The 23,950-nt window shown below is 47.9% G+C and overlaps 1 protein-coding gene across 2 annotated transcripts in view; it reads right to left on the bottom strand.

The window, feature by feature from the left end:
* The window catches only part of GRIN2A (glutamate ionotropic receptor NMDA type subunit 2A), a 373,499-nt gene that overhangs the window by 310,574 nt on the left and 38,975 nt on the right, over positions 1-23,950 (bottom strand). The gene's annotated exons all lie outside the window — the stretch shown is intronic.

The raw sequence follows: 23,950 nt of genomic DNA, 5'->3' as shown, positions 1-23,950 counted from the left end.
AGCCTGCTTCCTCCTCTCTCTCTACCTGCCCCTCTGCCTGCTTGTGATCGGTCAAATAAATAAATAAAATCTTAAAAAAAAAAATTCTCTCCCTCTCCCTCTGCCCCTCCCCCAACACATGCTCTCTCTTGAAAAGATAGATAAGTAAATAAAGGTAGCTTGCATTTATCAAGCTCTTGCTAAAAGCACATTAACTCCCATCTCTCCCATACCCCCGGGAGATAAGCACCATTAGATCTCCATTTTCCAGAAAGTGAGGCTGACCAGCTCATCTAAGGTCACACATCTAGTGAATGGTAGAATGGTAGAGCCAAGATTCAAGTCGGCTGTAGCCAACTCTAGAGTCTGTATTCTTAACCACTGTAAATAGTGCTATTCCAACACGCTCAGAAACTGCCCTGCGTGTCCTTGGAAATCTGCAACGCACGTTAGCATGTTGTGTAGAAATGTAACTTCATGAATATCTGAAAATTATACAAAAGCAAGGAAGGGACACAATGAAGAGATTAAGAGCAAATGAAAAAATTACGCACACCACCACAGGCAGAATGGAACCAGTCTTCTGCAAAGACATTTAGGCAGAGAAGTAAATGAAAAAAGTAACAGGAAAATACCAATGAAACCCAAAGGTGGTTCTTTGGGGGGAAAAAAAACAAACAATAAAACTGATAGAGAAATATCTAAAAAGATAATATCTATACATTTGGAAGTATCTAAAAAGAGAAGACAGTAACAAAAATAAAACAGACATCACTACAGACCTTTCAGATATTAAAAGGATAGCAAAGTTATATCATGAACAACTTAGAATGTTCTGACAACCTAGATGAAATGGACAAAGTCCTTGAAGGACACTCTTCTGGTGTTCTGGGTCCAATTTCAGTGTCTTTAGCAGGAATGGTCTCCCCATTCCAACAAGCAATTCTTGGTCACCAGTAAGGTGTCTGAGAATTTAATTCAACTCAACCCAATTTTACTTCTATCCACCTGCAGACTACATCAGGTTCCACATGTGAAGGTCTCGGTCCCACACAACTGCCCCTCACTCCTTCAGACACTGGTCACGAGTCTAGATTGTCACCTGTGCTTCACACCAACTGACTAAAAATCAGAGGTTCCCACAACATCCTCCCTCCATTGATTAACTTGCTAGAGCGGCTCACAGAACTCAGAGAAACTTACTTACTCGCTTACTTACTTACTTACTCGATTACCGGTTCAGTTCCTTACAAAGTTCCTTTACAAAAAAAATGTAACTCAGGAGCAGCCAGATGAAAGAGAAAGAAGCATAGGACAAGGTCTGGGGAAAGAGCTCGGAGCTCTCATACTCTCTCCAGACATGCGTCTCAAGGAATCACTCCTCTGGAAGGTCTTTGGCATTTTTTTGGAGGCTTTAATACACAAGTATGAGTTTAAATCGCTGGTCACTGATAACTGATTCAACCTCCATCCCCCTTCTCACCTTCCCAGAAAGGGGTGAAGGGGGGGTGGGACTGAAACTTCTCCCCCTCCAATCACAAGGCTGGCTCCACAGGCAAACGTTCCTCCCACCCCCCCACCACCCCCCACCCCCCCACCCCCACCAGTGCTTTCCAAAGGTCACCTAATTAACATAACTAAAGACACATTTATCCCGCTTAACACTTAGAAAATTCCAAGGGTTTTAGGAGCTCGGTGTCAGGATTGAGGTCCAAGACCAAAAATATATTTCTTCTTATACATCACGATATCTCAAATGCAAATTACCAAAACTCTCCCCAGAAGAAATAGAAAAGCTGAACAGCCCTATACCAGTTTTAAAAATCGAATTCATAATTTAAAATATCCCCACAGGGGGTCCTGGGTGGCTCTGCTGGACAGCTGCTTTCAGCTCAGGTCATGATCCTGGGGTCCAGGGATTTGGGCTCACTGCTCGGCAGGGAGCTTACTTCTCCCTCTCCCTCTGCTGCTCTCCCTGCTTATGCTCTCTCTCTCAAAATAAATAAATAAAATCCTTTAAAAAAGAAATTAAAAAATAATAAAACATTCCCACAAAGAAAACTTCAATCCCAAATGTCTTCCTTGATGAGTTTTTATCAAACATTTAAGAGGGGAGGAAAAAAACCAATTCTACACAAATTATTGTTTAAACCAGGGGGCGGGAGGGGATACATTTCCCAATTCATTTTATGAGGCTAGTGTGACCCTGATTCCAAAACCAGACAAGGCCTTGATAAGAAAACGAGAAACTGATGAGGGAGCAGGAGGCTGGCTGAAGACAAAGCAAAAGCTGGCGCCTTGCAACCCCCTCTCCATCCGCTCCCCCTCAGTCATCTGTGTAGCATTCCTCAGGCAGCCCTGACCGCCATAAGAAACAAATAGTTAACTTGCAGAGATCACAATCCTGCAGGACAGGAAATCTCCCAACTATCTTGATGTTAATGGCCTGCTGAAAGACTACAGCGGTCTCCCGGCATCTCTTTAGCATATGAAAACTCTGTTGAAACCTCCCTTCCCCTCACCTTCCCCCAACCGCAGGGTACATAACCTGACATCTCTCACAACCCGGGGCAGCAGCTCTTCTTGCCCACAGGTCCTGTCCCCGTGCTTTAATAAAACACCATTTTGCACCAAAGATGTCTTAAGAATTGTTTCTTGGTCATTGGCTCCAGACCTCAGCCCACCGAACCTCACCTAGGTTCTAGAACTTCATCAAAACCAATACCCCTCAGGAACACAGATGCAAAAAAGCTCCACCAAATATTACCAGACCAAATCTAAAAATATCAAAAGGTGATGCATTGTAACCAAGTGGGTTCATCCCATGAATGTAGGCTAAGAGGGATGAATGAGTCAAGGTGTACTTTGAAGACAAACCAGCAGGGACTAGATGTAGAAGATGAGACATTGCATAGCAGGCCTGGCTAAGTGATACAAAACTCCCTTCCATTCCCCCCTGGGCACATCTGGTCCTTATAAAACATCCCGTGATCCTCCACTTCCATACTCAATGGAGAGGAGCCCAGTGGCCTCAGAAGCCACTCAGGAGAGCAAGCAGAGGCAGGAAATAGAAGGTAAGTTCGAGTAAGTTCCTAACTTGCCACTAGGCAAAAAAAACAAAACAAAACAAAACAAAAAAATAAAAACAACAAAAAACAACAACAAACCTGCCCTCTGAGCACAAACACCCACATCAGACTCAAGGGAGCAAGAAATAAACTTCTACTGGGTTAAGACCCTGATGTTCAGGGCTTTCTGTGCTAGGTCAACCTACTGAATCCAGAGAGAAATGAAGAAAGACTAGTTTACTGGGCTGACCAGTTGTACCCTGGCTTCAGCTCTTACAAGAAGAACTGCCTGAATTTATCAGAAGTTAGACAGTTTGGGGGCTCCCAAGAGACGACTTTAATCCCATTTTTAAAAGGAATCTATGCGGTAAAGATAGACGCACAGAGAGGTTTGTGACAGTGTCACTTGTATTTAGTTACAGCGTCCGTGAAAACAGCCGAGACGTCCAACACTGGATAAGCGGTTAAACAGCACCATCAGGGTATGGCCTTGGGCAGGCATTAAAAATGATGCTTATAGAGAATTTGATAGCAAGTGAAAAAGGCAGACACAAAATTCACATATAAACTATTCTCGATGATCGGTATACACGTAGCTATGTTTATGTGTGTGTGTAAACACACACTTGTGCATACATACACACGCTATGAAGTGTTTCTGTTCCCCCAGAAATCATGTTGAACACCTAACCGCCAAGGTGACGGTATCAGGAAGTGGGGCATCTGGGAAGTGCCCAGGTCAAAGAGCAAGGCCCTCAAGAATGGGATTAGTGTCCTTATAAAAGAGGCCCCAGAGAGATCGCCCGTCTTTTCCGCCATGTGAAGACACGAGAAATAGACCACCATCGAGGAGGCATGTCCTCCTGAGATGCCGATTCTGCCAGCGCCGTGATCTTGGACTTCCCAGGCGCATCAACCGTGAGCAGTGTTTGCTGTTCATAAACCACCCAACTCATGGGATCCCTGTTGGAGCAGCCCAATCAGAGTAAAACACAACCATACACATACGGACACACGCATCCGCAGAAGGAAACAGAAGGAAAAATGCTTTTGTGTTTAGTACGCGTGCCAGGATTATTGATCATTTTAATTTTAATTTTACTCATTATTTCCCAAATCAATGAACACATAACGTTCTTGGGACCAGACGAAAATAAACTGAATACAAGGAATATCATTTTTTAGCTTTTTTAAAACACCATCACGTGACCTGGAGTAGAATCCTGACGAGCATCCTAAGGACTGGGTCAACCCTTCATGAAGCTATACCACCGGACCTAATGTCCCTGTGTCTCGCTATACTGTTGGCGAAATGTGCTCCTGGGAAAGCCCCTGGGGGAACCTGCTTGGACACCTGAGACCGAGCTGAAGGGGTTCTTTACCATCTGCCTGACAAGGCACAGGTGTGCAAAGCCCAGCAAACTCCAGACTTGGAAGTTCCAATCTGGATGAAACGAGCCCAAGGAAGCAGAGCAGAAAGGAGGCCGCAGACCAGTCACCCACAGAGGAACCATAACCTTTGAGAGGCGATTGTGTAAACACAGGACAGAGAGGAGGAAGACGTAGCCTCTGTGCCCCCAGCTGTCCCCGCCACATTGATCCCAGCACATCCAGAGCTAGTCCGTTTTGGGGAGCTAAAAACACTGCCCACTCAACCAAAATCAAAGTGACTTCTGCAAACAGTTAAGCAGGCATCGATTTCTCCAGCATGCATTTCCCAAACGAAATCCAGACCCGCGCTCACAAATCTGGTGATCTACCCGAGGAATCGCAAATGAACGTGTCCTACAGGAGCCCAGCCAGCATCACGGCGGAGGATGAAATCATGCCCCCTTTCAGGAGGCCAACTCAGGCTCCTGATCTATCAGAGCATCACACTGTTTTTAAAGCTTCTTTAAATAGTTTTTATGGAAAAGTAAGGTTTTCATGTACTTCCCTTAAATATTTATATTTTAAAAATATATATTGTGTATATATATATTTATATTATATATACATATGTATAATATTTATAGATCTCATTTAAGAATCCTAATCTCCAGTTTTTCCTGAAACACTGGAAGAGGTGACAATGGCGGGCCCAGATTCCCGGTGGCACTGACCAGGTGACTGGCTTCTTGTCATCAATTCTCAACTGTCTGCTTTAATTACTGAGTTTACAGCCCCGACCATTGGTGTTCCCCACTGCTTACAATGTGGTACTTCCAGTCCTCTGCTGGAATGGTGTGTCTAGTGAGAGGATCCTCCTTTGAGTAAAGCACATAGACTTTACGACTGCTGTGGTCCACGAGATCTAAGTTTTCCTTCCTTCCTTCCTCCCTCCTTCCTTCTTTGTGATTTTCTTATGGGTGCAAGGTGCCACTTAACTGGTCTCCAGGGTAGTCAACCTTCAGTGAAAGTTAGGGACCCTTCGGTGAAGCTGCTGGTTTCATCACCAACTTAACATCTGCAAGCACATTTTTATTCGTGAAGAGTAGGAAAGACACCTCTTTAAAGATTTTATTATTTGAGAATGAGAGAGAGAGAGAGAGAGAAAGATGGCGGGGGAGAGGGGGGAGGCAGGAGAGGGAGGGAAAGAGAGTGGGAGGGAGAAAGAATGAAAGAAAGAAAGGGCAAACAGTGGAAGGAGGGAAAGAGCGAGAGAGAAAAGAAGACTCACCTCCCGCTGAGCAGGGAGCCCCAAGCAGGACTCGATCCCAGGACCCTGAGATCATGACCTGAGCCGAAATCAAGAGTCTAACATTTAACCGACTGAGTCACCCAGGCACTCCAGGAAAGGGACCTTTTTAGAGGATCACAATTCTTGGTCCTCAGGCACAGCAGCTCGAAGGGGAAGAAGATGGGCTTCTCAGGATAACACTCAGATCACCCCACAGCTAGCTGAGTCCTCTGAAGTCAAGGCAGAGGCTCTCGTTCTCTGTGCCTGTGACCATGGCAATCAGGCAGCTCTCTAGAAACTCGGGAACACAAAGGCACAAGCTCATCGATTTCCGTTAACACCAACGCAAATGAAGGCACTGGCTCAGCCCAGCCACGCATCCAGAGTTTCCAGGCCACTGTGCCTGAGTTGAAATCATCACGCATGATCTTTCATTGCACAGGAATGGGGGGGGGGATCCTCTTAACGATGACTCATAGCAAAGCACCCAGGCAGACATGAAGAGAACCCATCTTCCCTGGGGAAGGAGGTGAGCTAATATTAAAACTTTTGACACTGGGGGGCGTCTGGGTGGCTCAGTGGGTTAAAGCCTCTGCTTTCAGCTCAGATCATGATCTCAGGGTTCTGGGATGGAGCCCCGCATTGGGCTCTCTGCTCAGCAAGGAGCCTGCTTCCCCCCACTCCCCGCCCACCACCTGCCTCTCTGCCTACTTGTGATCTCATCTCTCTCTGTGTTGAATAAATAAATAAAATATTAAATTAAAAAAAAAAAAAACTTTTGACACGGATACAGCACTGGCCTTGGCTAACTTGACTCGGGGATGAAAGATTTCAAATAAAAGGAACTGGGTCGGGCAAAAAAGGCGGGGCAAAGGGAGAGCGGAATGTGCGTGAAATCTCCTATGGCCTGGCAAACGAGAGGCAGCATGGTTTAATTAATAGAAAGGTAAAGGTTGTTCCCAGGCTCCTAAGGACCCTTTTCCACGAGCTTCGAGTCAGAGGGGCTTCCACGGGTCATGCAGGGGCAGAGGCCCCACTGCCGTTCACCTAACACCTGTTCATTCCAGGCACTGCCAGCTGTCGGACTGGTAACCTACTGAGGAACGGGTTACTTTTCCAGCTGCAGCCATCCTCGGGAGCTTAAGCAGCCAAACTCCCTAATAATACTTGGCCCCGAGTCAGAAGGCATTACGCACCTCCTGTAGCCAGAGCCAAAAGCTCAGAAACCTGGCACAGTGCAAAAGGTCCCCTTTTAGCATCGGCTGTCCGCTTTGCAGTCTGTTTAAGCTGGAGAAGTATTAATCCAAGTAAAATCTCTTTCAGGAGACTCTTGGTAGAGAAGCTACAACGGGGGGAGGGGGGAGCACAGGGGGCCTCTGCAAAGTGAAGGAACATTACAGCAAGCGAGGCTATTCAAACAAGCTATTTTCTCCCAAATCCTGTAACTGCCTGGAGCACGTGATCTCCTCAAGGTCATTAAAGACATGCCGCTGTCAGATTGCTCCCAGAAAGTTTCTGCTTTGACTACTTTCCTGATAACTTATTTCCTGAAAGACTCGTTTTGTCCCTAAAAAAAAAAAAAAAAAAAAAAAGGAAAAGAAAAGAAAAATGAGGAGCATTCACATTTTGAAAAAGGATTTCGATGAATAACCTGCTAAATGGAACTTGGCAAGATGAAAGGAAACAGCCAAGTAATATGGAAATGGCTCGGACCTTGCTGGGGTCCCCTGCTGGCCGGCCAACCTTCCAGACGCAGACGCTGGGTCAGCATAGCCCAAAACTAAGGTGCCTTAGAGCTACTTGACCTGAATCATCCTGTCCACAAAGCACCCATCTTTTGACTCCAACACGATCACATACATCCTTGGTAAACCTCACGAGGCCTCACAGCCTCTGGGGCATTTATAGATTGGAAAATATTTTTTAAAAAACAAACAAAACAAAAACAAAAACAAAAAACAAAAAAACCCACGTCTCCTTGTGTGTAAGGATGCAGGGGTCTCAGAGCATCTAGAAGGACCTGGTGAAATAAAGAATCGGGAGCTCAGTGACTGACCACTAACGGTGATTAAATCTATAGCTCGCAAAGCCCATGTCCCGAATCAAAGAAGGAAATCAAAGTATTTCCCCCAACACAGTAACACGAAGCCAGTTCCTTTTAGATCAAAGGCTCTGTTTGGGCTCACCACATTGGCAGATTTGTGAGTCACAGGCAGACCCAGTTGTGATGGTTACCTTTCCAGTCCGTGGAGAGGCCTAGAGGCGTTTGCCAAAAATTCACCGCTAATCCGGACCCCTGCAGCCATCCGAGCTCAGGGGCTCCCTGGGGACCTGGACCGAACAGGGTTTCAACGACAGCAGCCTCCTTTTATTTATTTATTTTTTAAGTCTTGGATCAACTCTGCAAGTTCGACTTTGCTTTTATTTTTTGTGGAAGGTACTAAATTAGTTTGTCCTCACTCACGCCTCGAGCAAAGGAAGCCAGTGCTCGGTAATGCCACCATTTGTAAGATCGGGAACTCCATGGCTGTCTCCAACAGCGCACAGGCCCTAAATCTCCAGCTTTTGGCTTCATGAAGGCCTCGCTTCCTTCCCAGTCCCACGGCTTCCGGGGCTGCAGACAGATCTCTGATGTCACCGGAACACCCATCGCCGCGAAGATTCAATGAAGCAGTGTGTGTAAAGCAGTCATCCCAGCCCGTGGCCCCCAGTAAGCACCCCCGATGCAAGCTGTTACTGCTTGCCATCTCCCCCCCCACCCCCCGATCCCCCCGGGTCCCCTCGTTCCTGGCCAAAGGAAATCAGGAGGGGCCCCAAGGCGGAGAAGTGAAATTGAAAGTTTCTGACCCTCACATCTCAAACCACCAGCTTCATCTTTTCAACAAGGAAGGTGCTGCTAGCTCATCAGAGCATCCTAGTTAGACAAGGGCTGTCTGTGTGTGTGTCTTCCAGAAGACAGGCCGCACCATTTAGTAGACAAAGAGCATGGCTTTGGAGTTCCGAAACACCCTAGGCAAATAAACATCTGGCTGCTTCGGTTTCCACACCTCTGAGACAGGGAGGGTCAAACCTTCCATCCAGGAAAGTTAGGGGGAGCAGGGACAATGCAGGCTAAGCGTCCACCCCCACGTACAGCCGTGCAGCCGACACTCAGGAACTGGAGGCTGGTGACATGCGTCCACCGAAATCCCACATACGCAGTGACGAACAAGAGAGAAAACCAGTATGTGGCCACACAGCCGGGATGACTCTGTCCACCCAGGACAGGCAGAAGCTCTTGGCCCACCAGATAAGGCTGACAGGATGACAGGACTGCTCCGTGCTCGGGTATGGAGCTTTTCCAGGACCGGAGATACAGGGGTGCTGAAATGAGCGGATGCGAGTGGTTTCTCCTGTGGCCTGGGTGTGGCAGGAAAGATGCCCTCATAATTGCTTTCCAAGAGAGTTACCATTCTTTCATGTCATTTCAAGTTGGCCCATGGGCCAGCTACGCTACCCAATACCCAATGGTGAACAAGGCCGAGGGACCATCCTCAAAGAGTGCCCATGTCATGAAGGAGACAGAACCAAACAAAGGAAGAGACAAAAGTCGGAGCTGTGGTACAGGACTCATAGGACAGTGAGCAGAACGGTCATGGAGAGCCTCTGGGGGAAAGAGGCTAAAACAAGACAGGGAAAGGATGAGTCTTGAAGGATGGGAAGGAACCAGTCAGGTTAAAAAGTAGCGGAAGAGCCTTCTGGGCTGAGGGAAGAGCAAGTGCAAAGGCCCTGGGGTTAGAAAGGAGGAGGAGGATGGTAGGAATCAAAGCCTAATGCAAGTTTTAAACAGAAGAACGCCATGCATCTGTCCTACGAACCCACAGACTGAACACTGCAAACATCAATCCCACAGTGGACTGAAACCACAGGGTGTGGGCCTTCTAAAAGCCCCTACCTCCAGCTCAGGTGGTAGGTTAAGCATCTGACTCTTGACCTTGACTCAGGTCTTGATCTTAGGGACATAAGTTTGAACCCTGCTTTGAGCTCCACACTGGATATGGAACCTACTTTAAAAAACAGAAACAGAGGCGCCTGGGTGGCTCAGTGGGTTAAGTCTCTGCCTTCAGCTCAGGTCATGATCCCAGGGTCCTGGGATCGAGCCCCGCATCAGGCTCTCTGCTCAGTGGGGAGCCTGCTTACCCCCTCTCCTCTTTCTCTGCCTACTCATGGTCTCTGTCAAATAAATAAAATCTTAAAAAAAAAAAAAAAACACAGAAACAAACAAAAAACCTCTATCTCCCTCTAGAAACTGAAAGCCCTTGACCTTAGGGATGCTATCCCAGTATGGAATTTTTTTTTTTTAAGATTTTATTTATTTTTTTTTAAACAGAGAGCAATCACAAGTAGGCAGAGAGGCAGGCTGGCAGGGAGAGAAGAGGAAGCAGGCTCCCCGCTGAGCAGAGAGCCCAATGCGGGGCTCGATCTCCATCCCAGAACCCTGGGATCATGATCTGAGCCGAAGGCAGAGGCTTAATCCACTGAGCCACCCAAGCAGCCCCCTTCCCTGCCCCCATGGAATTTCTTAAAGCCTTCTGCATTCAATTCGAAAGAACAGGAGAAGCCAAGTGTATTTGCAAGTCCCAGCTGATGCTGGACAGATCTGTCCCCAGGGCTTGTTTGGTTAGTGAGCACCCTGGGAGAAGGTGCTGAGCAAACAGGCTACAGACCATGTCTCCACCACGGGCTCTGCACTCCAATGGAGTAAGTAAATCCTACCGTCAATTGCCCTGGCAGCCTCCTCCATTATACAAATCCAAGACATGACAGGGAGCTGCGGAGATTCTCCTCCAGTGACTCATAAAGGCCAGAGCAAAGCATAGAGGCTAAAATCTAATCCCCACACCGCAAACAGCCAGAAGGAAGCCGGGCTCCCCAGGTCCCCTGGCCCCTGGCTGTTTAGCTCAGCCTTAGGTCTGTCGATCGGAGGCTGGGTTGTCAAAGGCAAAGCAGCTGCCTTCCCCACTACAGCGATGTTTCCGGCGTCCTGGGAAAAGGGAGGGAGGCTACTTCCTCCTCTGCCGGGAAACTTGGGCATCCCGCAGGGAGCAGGACTAAGGGAAGAGGCTGGGGTAGGAGGAGGCTTGAAGGCGAGTTGTTCCCTGTCCTCAGCTCACTGGAGTACAGACATTTCTCTCCCACGCAGAACAGAAGGAGGTCTGACACACACACACACCTGCTAGGAAACCAGGGGGCAGGCAGTGGGAGACAAAAGCAGGGCACAGGGAGGGAGCTAGACCTCCCTCCCCTACCCCTGCTTTCCACCAAAATGAAGTACGAAGGCCTGGGAGAGAACTCCTTCCAACTGCCTTGATTTGCGTGCTTGTGATTTTGCTGTCCTGGAGTTATTAACAGAAGGCAGAGCCCTTCTTAACACTGATTGACTCTGTTACTTTATTTATTTATTTTTTTTAAGATTTTATTTATTTGTCAGAGACAGAGGGAGAGAGAGCGAGCGAGCACAAAGAGGCAGGCAGAGGCAGAGGGAGAAGCAGGCTCCCTGCCGAGCAAGGAGCCTGATGTGGGACTCGATCCCAGGACCCTGGGATCATGACCTGAGCTGAAGGCAGCTGCTTAACCAACTGAACCACCCAGGCGTCCCTCTCTCACTTTATTTTGAAAATCTCACATTATCAGTGGGCTTTAACATTTTCTTGCGGGGGGATGGGGGGCGGCGTTATTTAACCTTTGTGTTTTTATTCTCTAACGGCGTATTAATGTTCCTGGACTGTTCTTCTTTCCGCACATTTGCCTTTTTCTTCATTTGTAGGTAAGCTTTTTGTATAAACAATATTAACCCTTTGCTCAATACTGCCAACCTCATCCCCTCCTGTCGGCTGGTTTCTATTGATTTTTCATGGCATCTTGAACTCTCTGAAAGGACCACAAAGCAGCCATCTAATTCTGCCAAGAAAATACTGTCTTTGAAATATGATAATCACTCATCATCAGGGAAACACAAATCAAAACCACAATGAGATACCATCTCACATTTGTCAGAATGGCGAAAATCAACAACATAAGAGGGGTCCTGGATGGCTCAGTTGGTTGGGCGTCTGCCTTTGGTTTGGGTCAGGATCCCAGAGTCCCAGGATCGAGCCCCACATTGGGCTCCCCACTCAGCCGGGAGTCTGCTTCTCCTCTGACCCTCTCCCATGCTTTCTCTTTCCCTCACTCTTTCTCTCAAATAAATAAAATCTTTAAAAAAAAAAGAACAACAACATAAGAATCAACAGGTGTTGGGAAGGATGCGGAGAAAGGGGAACCCTCTTACACTGTTGGTGGGAATGCAACTCTGGAGTGGCTCAGCATGGAGTTTCCTCAAAATGTTAAAAATAGAGCTACCCTATGACCTAGCAATTGCACTATTAGGTACTTACCCAAAGGATACAAAAATGCAAATTCGAAGGGACACGTGCACCCTGAGGTTTAGAGCAACTTTATCCAGAATAACTAACTATGGAGAGAACCCAAACGTCCACCGACTGATGAATGGATAAAGAAGATGTGGTACACACATATATAATGGAATATTACTGAGCCATCAAAAAGAATGAAATCAGGGCACCTGGGTGGCTCAGTGAGTTAAGCATCAGTCTTCGGCTCAGGTCATGATCCCAGAGTCCCAGGATCAAGCCCCATGTTAGGTTCCCTGCTCAGCAGAGAGTCTGCTTTTCCCTCTGCCCCACCCCACTCGTGCTTTCTCCCTCCCATCCTCCCCCCTTCTCAAATCAATAAATAAATTCTTAAAAGAAAAAGGATGAAATCTTGTCATTTGCAAAGACAGGGATGGAGCCAGAGTCTATTATGGTAAGTGAAATAAGTCAGTCAGAGAAAGACAAATAGCAAATGATCTCACTCATATATGGAATTTAAGAAAGAAAACAGATGAACATATAGGAAGGGGGAGAAAGAAAAAAAAAAAAAGAGAGGGAAACAAGTCCTAAGAAACTCTTACCAATAGAGAACAAGCTGAGGGTTGATGGAGGGAGGTGGGTGGGGGATGGGCTAGATGGGTGGGAACTTGTTAGATGAACACTGGGTGTTGTATGTAACCGATGAATCACTGAATTCTACTCCAGAAACCACTATCACGCTATATGTTAGCCACCTAAAATTTAAATTAAAAAAAAAATTTTTTTTTTCAAGAAATATGGTTTTAGAATCTCCATGAATCACCTGCTCCCATGCCCAAAATGTCTTAGAAAGCCTTTGCTTTTACAAACAACCCAGAGGCCCACAGCACCAATCTACTCTCTTCCTCCACTCTAGAGCCTATGCCCAGACCTAGGAAACTTGTGGTTCAAACTCTGAAGTCCTGAGGTCACCAAAGACCGAGGACAGTTTCTGGATGGCTTGGCGATGCCCCGACATCCATGAGAAACCACAGCTCACCTCATTTGTCCCACTCGACCCCTATTCCCCTCCAATGTTTTTTGTCTAGAAGACATCCTAACAGCCACAGGGCCAAGACTCCATCTTAGAAACCCCACTTTCTGGACTTCAGAACCCAACCGCACTGGCTCTTCGATGGTGTCTGAAGACCCTATGCTGAGTATGAGTCACCTGCGAGCTGTAGCACCCCCAAAAATGTACACCTCGTGCTCACCACATGCCTTCCCATGCCCACACCTTGGCAGTGATCTTCCTCTACCTAAACACCACCTCCCACTCCCATGCACCACCTGGGTTGGCCACCTCCTAGTCATGTGTCCAATCTCACCTTAACCACCGCAGCCTTTGGAAAGCCTCCGCCCCCAACGAGGCTGGAATAGCATCCCTCCACCAAGAAGCCTTAGAATCATTTCTAGCACCATTATTGTATAATTATGTTGGAGCATAATTGCCTGTTTACCCATCTGTCTCCCCAGCCTTTGATGGCTTGAACTATGTCTTTCCTGCTGTATCCCTAGCAACTAGCAAAGAGCCGGGCTCCCGGCTCACGATCAATCTCCATTTGTGGAATCAATGGATCTTTTCAAGTGTTGGAACAAGAAAAGGGGCTAGGCCCACTGCTATCTGCAAAAGCCCACACCAGGAATATCAGGTTTATCTTTTATAGAGTAAAGAATTAAATCGTGCCCAAAGGAGATCTGGTCTTTGCCTTGGCTTCTCAAAAAGCCCTTGGAACATCATGGCTGATGGGAGTGTTTTTGTCTTCCTTGGCTCATGCTGGATAATCTGTCTAACAATACAGTGTAGGGTGGGGACATTGAGTCCCAGAGTGTCGGCACAACTGGAGACTGAGATTAGCCATGTGGGCCGTCAATCACTCTGGGTCCATACTCTGGGCACCACGGCTCAGGCAAGCTTCCCTGGTTGGCTATACTGCATGCTTACTGCCACACTGCTTCGCAGGAAGAGGAGCGTGATTCATGACTCCTTAGGAAATAGACAACCAGGGGCGCCTGGGTGGCTCAGCGGGTTAAGCCGCTGTCTTCGGCTCAGGTCATGATCTCAGGGTCCTGGGATCGAGTCCCACGTCGGGCTCTCTGCTCAGCAGGGAGCCTGCTTCCCTTCCTCTCTCTCTGCCTGCCTCTCCATCTACTTGTGATTTCTCTCTGTCAAATAAATAAATAAATAATCTTTTAAAAAAAGGAAATAGACAACCAGAGAGAGACTCCACGTTTGGAACTTCCCCGGACCCCATCCCGTGCACTTCCCTTGGTCCATTTTAGTCTGGATCTTTAGCTGTAATAACACACAGCCATGGGTGTACCAGCTTCCGGTGAGTTCTGTGGGCTTCCCGTGAATTGCTGATGCTAAGGGTGGTCTTGGGGTCTCCCAAACTTGCAACCGGGTCCCAGAAATGGGGGTGATTTTGGAGACTGCCCCCTCTAACTTTACAGTTCCACTCCTAAGGACGTGCTGAAGACGGTGCCTGTGACAACAACTCATCTGGAAAATGTGAACCACAGAGGGCAGGCCCAATGTACAGAGCATCAAGACTGGCAAAGCCACCACTGTGCATGCTTCATTCATTAAAACAAGTCTTGGAATGCAGACTGTTCCTCTGGGTCCCACCCTTCCAGGATCAAGATGGGCAGCAGCCTCCAGGCAAGAGAATGAATCATGAGTAGCTAGTTCACACTGCTCCCCCTCTCTCTGACAGATGACTGGGCAAAAATAGATGAGAATTCCTCCTTTATAAATATCTTTACATGCTAAATGTCTCCAAAAGGCACCATGTGCCAAGCTAGTCTGCTAAGACACAGATGCACCACAGATGCAATGGCCCATCAGGTAGCTGAGAAGTTAAAGGATTTTTATTCAACAAGAGGCAGAAAAGTTTCCTGGGAGCATGGTGTGACCCAAGATAGCCCAAGGCAGCCAGTGAGCCATGGAAATTCTGGCTCGCAGCTATTAACATAGCCCGTCTTACCATGGCAGCTCCAAAACATATACGAGTGAGTGTGTGTGTGTGTGTGTGTGTACTTTTATTTCATACCTGTGCTCATTCTTTTTTTTTTTTTTAAATATTTTATTTATTTATTTGACAGGCAGAGATCACAAGTAGGCAGAGAGGCAGGCAGAGAGAAAAGAAGGGAAGCAGGCTCCCCGCTGAGCCGAGAGCCCAATGCGGGGCTTGATCCCAGGACTTTGGGATCATGACCTAAGCCGAAGGCAGCGGCTTAACCCACTGAGCTACCCAGGCGCCCCCCTGTGCTCATTCTTTATCCATTCTTTTAGTAGGTATTTATTAAGTATCTACTATGTGCACAACTCTCTTCTTAAAATAAAGGTTTAGAGATATACAGGTGACCAAGGCAAGTAATTTCCCTGGTCTCAAAGGACACACATTCTAATAGAAGGAATCAGATAAAAATACAAACAGAATAATGCTTCAATAGACCTAAGCTAGAAAAAAACAAAAACAACCCCCCCCCCAAAAAAAACAGAGCAGATATTATAGTCATGCTGAAGGAGGAGGCAACTTGAACTTGAGTGACCAAGAAAGGCCTGTCAGAGGCAGTGACATCTGAAATAGAAACCTGAATGATGAGAAGAAGCTAACCAAGATCTGGGGGTAGAATACCCCGGCAGAGGAATCAGCAAGTGCAAAGGCCCTGAGGTAGGTGGTAGGGCTGTTCCAGGAAGACAAAGAAGGAACAGAGGAAAAGAGAATAGGAATTGGTCTGGTACGTGATCAAGAGATTATGGCAGGCTTTCCAGGCCATGGGGAGGAATTGATTTTAATTCTTGGTAAAATGCAAAGCTGTAGGAAGGTTTTAGTAGGGTTTAATGTGATTGGGTTTATGGATTTTGTTGTTGATGTTCTTAATCACACAGGCAGCTAGCACATCATCGACTACAGAGTGTCAAGGCTGGAAGCCGAGACCCCTTAAAGATGTTGCTGTCATCAGATGTGGCTTAAGGAACTGCATTGGAGAGGCAGAAATGTTTTACAGTTATGTCCTGAAGACAGAGCCAGCCACACTTGCTGATGATATGGATGTAGTGAGTAAAGGAGAAAGCAGTCAAAGACTCCTAGGTTCCTCTGAACAGCTAAATGGAAGGGTAGATGGAGGCCTAGGTTTGGGAACAGACTCAATAAGAAGGGAGACTCAGAAAAGCCCAGAGATCCGTTCAAGGTCACACAGCTGGGACAGGATGGAGGCAGGGTTTGAACACCGGTGGACAGGCCCCCTGGGCAAAATCCAACCGGCAAAGCAAGCAGAATTTCCAAACCAGGTTCAAAGAGGACTTGAAGGGAGAAATCAAATCGGTAACCCAGGCAAATTCAGGGCACACCACGTGGCTGATCTATTTGCAGCACCCACTCTTGTGAGAGGGCTACTTGTAGAATCGTAGAATTAATAGAATTTTCGAGCTGAGCAGATCCTTAGGCTCAAAAGGGCACCTGCGTTTTTGCAAACATGATTCACCCGAGCATCCCCTGAGTAGGCAGATGGGTCAGGCTGCTGAGTAGACTTTGCTTTGAATGGAGCTCTGGACACAGACCCATCTTCCAAACGAACCTATCCGCTTCCTCCCCCCTCCTCCCCCGCTGTCAAAAGGAACAGGACATTATATAAACCTTCTGAAATGCCAAAAGGAGGAATTCTATATTTAACTCCCCTCCCAGCATCCAAACATCACCACGTGATGGAATGTTGAGGATCCAATTCAACAATATTGAGTAACAAAGAAAGAACCCAAGGGACTCTCCCCTTCTCCCTTCTCCTCCGACTTCCTGTCTCCAGCCACCCACTGTCACATCTTCATTAAGGAAGTTCAGGAGCAGTGTGGCTCTGGCAGATCCCCAGGAAAGCAAACAGCTGGGGGAGTCCAAAGGATTATGGTAATAGACATGCTATTAACACAGACAGAGCTACCGGGGAGCTGGAACTCGGAGCCGATCCCAATCGTGGGCTCTACCTCCTTGTCAGCATTCCCAAGGAGTGTGGGGACTGAGAAATAAGACGGTTAAGAGGCTGCTATATAAAAACCAAGCCCTCAAGGCTCGGGAGACCAATGGAATGAAACTTCAGTGACTGCGTCTCCACGGCTGGGACCTCAGCTAGAGGTCAAAACGAAATGAAACAAAACAAGTCAAGGCAGGTCTGCAAGGTTGCAAAGAGCCAGGGAATGGAGGAAGGGAAAGGAGCAGACGGAGAAGGCATGGAGAGAGGCTCCCCAACACGCTTAGTGACCAGCCTACATGCTGTGGGAGAATCGATAAATATTCAGCACCAAGGCTGGTAAGAGAACAGGGTTTAACAAGGCCAGGAACGCAGAGAGAGTGGGCTGTGGTGGTAAAGGGCCATGGAGATGCTAAGCAACAGCCACATCTCTCGGGGTCCGTGTTCACGCCTCTCCCTGGGGTGCTCTTCGTCACTAAAGGAAAAGCAAACCAACTCTGAGGAAATTCATGGGGAAGCTGGAAGCTGAGGGCACCTCCCCTCCCTGGCACCGCTCAGGTCTTATCTGGTCATTCATTCCATTAAAAATAAATAAATAGGGCGCCTGGGTGGCTCAGCGGGTTGAGCCTCTGCCTTCGGCTCAGGTCATGATCCCAGGGTCCTAGGATCGAGTCCCACATCGGGCTCTCTGCTCGGCAGGGAGTCTGCTTCTTCCTCTCTCTCTCTCTGCCTGCCTCTCTGCCTACTTGTGATCTCTGTCTGTCAAATAAATAAATAAAATCTTTAAAAAATGATGATAATAAAAATATAAATAAATAAAAATCCGCATCCCGAGCAATACACGAGAGACTGAGGGGAGCTCTACCCTCAGGGAGCTTCTACACACCTGGGGGAGGCGTCAAGCATACTGACAAACATTCGGTAGGAACGTACATCCGAGCTGTAAGCCCACTGGGCAAGGGCAGCTACTCCGGCCAAGGTCAGGGAAGATGTACACAGCAATGTACACAGCAGAGAAGGGTGGTCCGAGAGGGCAACGTGGCATGAATAATGGCTTGTGGAACTCGCCCTCCCCGTCGTTACCCGTGTGTACCCCTGGCCTGCCAGGATCCTGTGTTCTTTCCCCAAAGACCACTTTGCCAAGACACCTCTAACAGGAGCGTAACTGGTCACTGTCAGGAGAGAACTCTGCCTTGTTATTAGCACCGCGACCACCGTCGTTATTATGATTGTATTATGTGCCAGGCAACGTACCAGGTATTTTTAGCCACATTTTCTCTGTTAAGCCCCACATCCCTGTAAGACGGAGAATACTGGCTTCCCACCCCATGTAGAGGTGAGAACAGATGGGGGCCAGAGAGGTGAAAGGTCCCCTGGCGGAGCTGGATTTGAGTCCGGCAACGTGACTCTAGGGCCCTAGACCTGGGTCTACCACTTCCCACGGAGCACCACACACGGCCTGTGTAAAGCCTCCCAGTGAACTTGGCCCTCGCGGCCTTCCAGACTGCCTGTGTGTGCCCCTCACATCCCTCTGCATTTATCGCTTGGGACCTAGCCCGAAAATGCTGGAATCAGTGGGGGGGGGGGGGGTGGTTAAACCGCAGACCTACAAGCTCCACTGTTTCAGGCAAGGTTGCTGGACTCTCAAAAGCTTCCGTTTTCACAGTCACACTGTGGGACCACGATGGCCATGCCTGAAGGGCTGCTGGGAACATTAACGAGGTAGCAAGTGCAGCAGAAGGTCTGGGAGGCTGCATTGGCCTCCTGCCTTTGCCGTAAGAAAGCATCGCCACCTAAAAGCAACGGAAGTCTGTTATCACGTTCTGGAGGTCAGGAGTCCACAGTGGGCCCGTGGGCTTCCAAGACCTTCCCTCTGAGGGCTCTTGGGCAGAACCGTGCCTTTTCCAAGCTCTAGAAGCTGCCTATATCCCTTAGCTCATGGCCACGTGACTCTGAACTCTGCCCACACCGTCACAGCTCCTGCTCGGACTCTGACCCTCCTACTTCCCTCTAAGGACCGCTGTGACTACACTGGGTCTCCCAGATCATCCAGGACATACTTCCCATCTCAATGTGGGAAGATTCTTCCCTCTGCCATAAAAGAGAATATATTCTTAATTCTGGGTTTAGGAGGTGGAGATCTCTGGGGACCCATGATCCTATCTACCAGAGTCCACACTGTCTGCCCCGGAAAGGATCACAATGGTCCCACTTGCAAAATACATCTACGCCATCCCTGAAAGTTTCAACCTGTTGCAGCATCAACTCAGAGTCCGTTCATCTCATTTTAAATCTCATCAGCTCCCTCATCTGACTTAGGTATGAGACTCTGGGGTTATGCCTTCCTGGGGCACAATTTCTCTCCATCTGTGGACTTCTGAAACTAGAAGATGAATTATCTTCCCCCAACATCCAATTATGGGGCAGCCATAGCATTCTGGCTATAGGCACTCCTGATCTGAAAAAGCCAAAACCAAAAAAATAAAATAAAATAAAAATTAAAAAAGCCAAAACCACAACAATAATAGAAAACCGGAAAGAAAAAAACTAGTTACCACATCCAAGCAATGTGGAAATCCAGTTCGGCAAAGTTACATCAGGGTTTCTGGGATCATCCTCGGGGGCTCCTGGCTCTGCCTTCAGAGTGATCCTTCCTTTCCCAGGAGGGGCGGCAGGTGTCTGCAGCCTCGTGTTTAGGAAGCCCATCTCCTGTCCATGGAACGTGGGGAGCACCCCGTCTTCTTTCATCTCCTCTTTTCCCTGTTTCTTTGGTCCAAGTTGGCAATGTTTCTGCTGGTTTGAGATTTCAAGAACCTTGTGGGTCTTCTGCATATTTCACAGGAATTCACTGCATAGGACAAGAGGCTCTGCCAGAGAACCTTCCTAGATAATTCTATCTCCATCCTGGCTTCTAGAGCGATCGCTGAAGGGTCCACAAGTCACACGCGTAAGCTCTTTCAAGACCCGTCTGTAGGATCAAATGCTGTGACTTTCTGATCCTGTCCAAGCATTGGCAAAAATGTTATCTACCCACGCTTTTGGCCTTCTCTCCTGACTGCCTCTCCTGGCAGTGAGTCTCCTATTTTAGCATCTTCTACAACTTGGGGAGGCTGAGAAATGTCCCAAGTCAGCCCTTCTGCCTTACCAGTTCTTCCCTCGATCTATTGCTTACCTCTCACATTTTCCTAAAAGCGGCAAGGAGAAATCAGGTGGCACCTTCCACGCTTTGCTCAAAAATCTCTTCGGCTAACTACCCAAGTTCATCGCTTTCAAGTTCAGATTCCTCCATAACTGTAGGACCCAATTCAGCTACATTTTCTGCCACTACCCAACAAGGATCCCCTTTCCTCCAGTTTCCAAAAACACGTTCCTCACTTCTGTCTTAGCTAGCTTGGTAGTCCTCACGGGTAGGGCCTCTAACATCCCTATTTCTACCAACAACGTGTTCCTGATGATTTAGGTCATCTCTAAGGTGTTATGTGTTTTCCCCGGTTTTTTCTAGTCCTTGATACTGGAGTTGTTGGTGCTCGTGTTTCAATGAACAATAGGTTCAAGGAAATCTCGAGTTTTTCTAGGATGGGTCTCAAAATTCTTCCAGCCTCTGTCCACTTCCAAGGCCACTTTACTCTCCCACATATTTGTTACAGCAACCATGAGAGCCTGCCTCAGGCTCTAATATCTGAGTCAGGGTTTAGTGGGAGGAACAGCCCAGTATGCTGTATAGATAAGCGGATTTATCCCAAGGAATAATTGCTCACATCACTGCAGGGAATACTAGCCATGTCTGCAATCTGTAGGGCAGGCCGGAACCCGGGACAGGAGCGGAAGCTTCTATCCCCTGGTGGGATTCCTTCTGGGAAGCCTCAGCTCCACTCAAAGCTTTCCATGGATTTAGGATTGAAATTAAGGCCACCCAGATTATCTAGGACAATCTCCCCTAAAGACAACTGATTACAGACCCGAATCATATCTATGGAATAGCTTTACAACCACACCTGGATTCGGGTTTGATTAAAATCACCTGCAAATGGAGCCTGGCCAAGCGGACTCATGAAACCAGACCGAAGACCCATCCACAGGCACCAGCTTCATCCTGTTACGTTCTTAAAACTCAAGACAGCCTCTCAGGCATTTCTCAGTTCCCTCCCCATGGTCTGGGGTCCAGGATAAGAACACACAAGTCCAATGAGCAAGTTTACAGGCAAAAAAGCTTCCGGTATCACTCTTGCTCCACCACCCCACCACCTGGTTTTATTTTATTTATTTATTTTTTTAAAAGATTTTACTTATTTATTTGACAGAGAGAGATCACAAGTAGACAGAGAGGCAGGCAGAGAGAAAGGGAAGCAGGCTCCCCGCTGAGCAGAGACCCCCCCCATGCGGGACTTGATCACAGGACCCTGAGATCATGACCTGAGCTGAAAGCAGTGGCTTAACCCACTGAGCCACCCAGGCGCCCACCCCCTGGTTTTAAAGGCTCCTCATTGTCCTTCCCTCCCAGGTGGTGGTATATTATTTTACAGGCTGAGAACCCAATACGGCAAACACCAGAGCATAATAACCCACGGCACAGACCCTACCCTCCCGCCTCAACAGATAGAAGCTAAGAACAGTGAAAATCCACGAGCAAATTTTTCTGGCCCCCAACAAGGGCTGCAAGCTGGAACACTAGCAGCAACTTCAAAGACGAGGTCTGTTTCCAACCAGGTTCTAACGAAACCAGTTCTTGCAAGAAAAGCAAAACGGGTGATTCGAGCGACCAATTCAGATGCAGGAAGTTCTTGACTAATCGTACTCCACCATCGACCGGCTAACTGCGGTGCCGAACAAGGACTGAAGGTTAAAAATCCCGATTAATAATTAATAACCTGCCTCCTTTAAAAAAAAAAGGAACGATTTCAATCCTTTGCCGCACACACGCTGGGTGACCTTTTCCTTCACATTTTTCTTCATAATTTTGGATATGAACTTATCTGTCCATGCAAATGTCTTGAGAGGGTGAGCTCGTTTCTACCTTCAGGACGGCGACCATGGTGGTGATGGCGGGTGCCATCCAGCTTGGGCCAAGCGGCTGTGCTACGCATTTTACATACGGTATTTAATTCGGTCATTTTTGTAACCTGGGATACACTGAGTTCTCCCAGCAGGAGACCCCAACACAAGGATACATATAAGACATCTGAGAAATGACCCCGGAAGATGCTGGGAGGGCCACAGGGAAGTGAGACAGGGAAGGAAAAGCGAGTGAGAAACGCTATCCGGTAAAGCCAGCTCTGGGCCACTGAAACTTACGACGTCTGGAATCTAGCACAGAACATCGGCGTCCGGTCATGTCACTTAAAAGACCAAGGACTGCCTACTTACCCACGGCTCCCTCTAAAAGTGGGCACGGCACCGACCTCACGGTGGGAGCAAGACCAACAGACCCTCGTGAGATCCTTGCCTCACGTTTGACTCACGCTCACATGTGTCAGGGTTAATAACGCAGACTCAGAAGTCAGGGAGGGCGGGGTTTGGATCCAGGTCCAATCACTTACCCGCTGTTTGCGTCCTTGGTTTCACGCTGGTGAGTCTCAGTTTTGTCCTCTGCCAAATGGGGCTAAGAATACCAACAGCATCGCAAGGTCAGTATGGGGATTAAAGGAGATATTTAGGGCACCCGGCACAAGGTCTGGCACATAGTTAATTTCCAGTTCATGCCAAATATTATCATCATCATCAGTATTAGCATGCCGTCATTAGCGGTAGGCCTGAATGAATGAAAGCCGTGAAAGAAACATTATCAGCTAAGGCCTGGCAGGGCCTGGATTTCAGAATTCTTCACATGGAAGTTCTCCACTGGGGAAACAAAAAGCCTCGCAATTAAGGAAACCAAGAGAGAACAGAACAGGCCTGGCCAAATTGCCTAAGCCCAGTCGGGTGTGAAAGACTTCAGAACACTTGATGGAGACCGAGCAGAGCAGCCTGCGCCAGAATTGAGATCATGAGCCAGGCCTGGGGGTCTGGAATCTGCAGTCGGAGGAGCCGGGGCTCACGCCGGCCTTCTCTAACAAGGCAAGATCTGCAGCTGTTGGGGTTCTTTGGCTTCCCAGAGCCCCTTTCCCTGTCTCTGAGCCCTGGGAGGTTGGGGTGAGCATCCCCCAGGAATGGGGCAGGTCTCTACTAGCATTCAGGTGGGGGGAGGCAGGAGGCAAGAAAAGGGGGGTGAGGGGGAACCTTACTAAAATGAAAACAGAAAAGAGGTCAGATCAAAAGCCAAACTACTACACTGTTCAAATGCAGATTCCCATTGTGGTTCTGGGGTAGGGCTGACAGGGGTGATATGAACAAGACACTACTCCCGGGGTGCCTGGGTGGCTCAGTGGATTAAAGCCTCTGCTTTTGGCTCAGGTCATGATCTCAGGCTCCTGGGATCGAGCCCCGCGTCGGGCTCTCTGCTCTGCGGGAAGCCTGCTTCCTCCTCTCTCTGCCTGCCTCTCTGCTTACCTGTGATTTCTCTCTGTTAAATAAATAAATAAAATCTTTAAAAAAAAAAAAAAAAAAAAACACCTCTGCTTTTGACTCAAGTCATGATCTCAGGGTCCTGGAATCAAGCCCTGCATCGGGCTCTCTGCTCAGAAGGAAGCCTGCTTCCCTCTTTCTCTCTGCTTGTCTCTCTGCTAACTTGTGATCTCTGTCTGTCAAATACAGAAATAAAACCTTTAAAAAACAAAACAAAACACTACACCCCAGGCACTGCAGATCCTGTTAGTCTGCACTCTGAATAGCAAGGCTTGGCCATTGTTTCCCAATCTCCTTTATAAGAGTCACCTGGGAGGACCTGGTTAAAAAGGCAATTATTTGGG

Source organism: Mustela nivalis, assembly GCF_964662115.1.
Source record: "Mustela nivalis genome assembly, chromosome: 19".
Taxonomy (NCBI): Eukaryota; Metazoa; Chordata; class Mammalia; order Carnivora; family Mustelidae; genus Mustela; species Mustela nivalis.
The sequence above is the reverse complement of the archived record's forward strand: the minus strand, read 5'-3'. Positions and strand labels throughout refer to the sequence as shown.